Source organism: Henckelia pumila, chromosome 1 (assembly GCF_033568475.1).
Source record: "Henckelia pumila isolate YLH828 chromosome 1, ASM3356847v2, whole genome shotgun sequence".
In the NCBI taxonomy this organism is placed as follows: domain Eukaryota; kingdom Viridiplantae; phylum Streptophyta; class Magnoliopsida; order Lamiales; family Gesneriaceae; genus Henckelia; species Henckelia pumila.
This window is the reverse complement of record NC_133120.1, coordinates 89,630,348-89,632,595: the sequence shown is the minus strand read 5'-3', so window position 1 is coordinate 89,632,595 and position 2,248 is coordinate 89,630,348. Positions and strand designations below refer to the sequence as shown.

The following is a 2,248-nucleotide window of genomic DNA, read 5'->3' as shown; positions in this document are numbered from 1 at the left end:
TAATGTTTTAAATTAATTTTTTCAAAATTTTCATTCTTTATTATTATTAATTTTAATTTAAGAAGATAGGTTCTGACAAATTGATTCAAATAATTATATCCAATGTTTATAATGAGATACATTCAAATTTGTATATTTTGTTTTTAAAAATATGTGAAAATTGGGGGAAGAAAGCATGCTTCAGTGTGAATATTTTATTCTTTTGATCTTTTTTTAAAATAACGGCAGATATTCCATTTAAATCATTTATCATTTTATAGGATTCCATATATTGATGGTGATATTGGTCGCAATACAATTATTATATACAAAAATACCGATGAGTGTATTTAATATGAATAGTATGAGTATCACACGCACTATTTTAATAAACACATCATTGTATCATATTAAAATGTAATCATTTTGAGATATCTAGAGAAACTGCTTTTTGGGACACCATCTTTTTTAATCCATTTTTACCCTCATGCACCCTCAATTTCTACGTACGTTTACCAGTTCAATTCAAAGGGTTTCTCCTCCAAAATCAGTATTTCTGTAATATCCATTTCCCGTCCGTCACCACTGCCGTCCATGGTTGCAGATGAACGAAAGATCTCGGTAATTAATATATTACTTCTCGCCTCGCCTAAATTCGTTCGATTCTTCAATATATTTAAATTCCAATTTATTTATGTCTACGGTTTTTTAGGTTGGATGAGAAATCAGTTCTTTGATGGTTTTCTGTCTACAGATTTTTAGGCTGGATGGGTAATCGGTTCTTTGATATTTTTTTGTCTACATATTTTTAGGTTCGATGGGTTTTCAAATTTAAGTGCTCCAATTCTCTGTCTGCAGATTTTTAGGTTGAATGAATTTTTACATTTAAGTGCTCGAATTCTACCCTTGGAAGAGCTAAAATTTGGAAATTTTGGGGATAATGCGAAGCAAAATCGTGTTTTGCAGATGGAACTCTGTCGAGAATTAAACAAGGTAAAGAATTACTTGAAAATTATGTTAGCCGCTGCTGCTTGGAATTTCTTGCTTAATTAGTGGATCAGGACAGTAGACAACTGAATTCCAAAGAATTACTATTCTTCTCTGATTCTGCTTCATACAGATTTTCATTCTCAATTTAATGTTTTAATTGATTCGTTCACTTCTTCACAGTGAATTTGGTGGATTTTTTGTAATGTATTATCAAGTGTTTGTTATGAAGCTAATTTTCTGTCTTTTCCAACCTTATATGTTGATTGCAGAGATCGCTTGCTACGACCTGGAAATTTATCGTTCATTGTAGTGTTTGTCATGTCATCAAGTTTACACATAACTCAGGTGATAAATTCGATATATGTTTTCAAAATTGAATTGATTCATTTTAAAAAGTTTTGATATCTCAATTTTTTCTTCTCTAGGAATTGTTTTGCTTTATGGGTCGCGTAGTTTGTAATCTTCAAACTATACACTACCTGTCTCAAGCACTCTCTGCAGAAAAATCGAGCCATTGGAAAAACGGCTAGCAAATACTTAGGGTCCGTTTGGTAAGGTAGTTTAGGCTGGATAATGGCTGCCAAACTTGGTTTATCATTCGTTTGGTAGTATGTGAAAGAAACTTAGGTAATCTACCGTAGATGACATTGGGGTGTATGAAGAAGAGTTAAATAAACTCACGTTGAACGTGTGTATTAATAATCTATCTTTCTATCATCCGCTTTATTCCAACAATGCCCCCAACATTTCCTCCAGCATAATTGTCGACTTTTTCTCAGATTCATGTTTAGGGTTTTATATCTCTCCCCGATTTCAGGTAAATCCGATGCTGCGAAATTAAAATCCAAGCATATGTATAGAAGAACTTTAATTCTCTGATACGTTTTTCTCTTATCTTTTCTGAAATTTCTAGGAAGAGGAAGAACCTCTGCTGCGTAGATACATGTACCGACAATCTTCGTTCAAGGTATCGCTTTTGACTTTTTTGTTCAGTATTAAGCGTCATGATTTTTTTTGGGTTACAAATGTTCACAAATTATATTTGTTCACAACGTTTGTGGTCTCATGTCAATTTTCTTTCTTTTCTTTGATCCTCCTCTTTGAATATATGTTTTAATGAGGGTGAAATTCAAGTTTCTTTCTTTTCTGTCTACTATACTCCATCGAAGTAACGAATGATGCTGCTCACTTTTCTTTTCTGTCTACTATACTCCATCGAAGTAACGAATGATGCTGCTCACTTTTTAGATCATCTATTACATACGCACTCTGTATTTTG

At 32.5% G+C, this 2,248-nt stretch overlaps 1 long non-coding RNA gene across 1 annotated transcript; it reads left to right on the top strand.

Annotated features, from left to right (window-relative positions):
• Window positions 1-472: 472 nt before the first annotated feature.
• On the top strand, window positions 473-1,505 carry LOC140874634 (uncharacterized). The gene is made up of 5 exons (XR_012148184.1): window positions 473-600; window positions 692-750; window positions 838-972; window positions 1,239-1,314; window positions 1,395-1,505. It is a non-coding gene; the product is annotated as an uncharacterized lncRNA (long non-coding RNA).
• The last annotated feature ends 743 nt before the right edge of the window (window positions 1,506-2,248 follow it).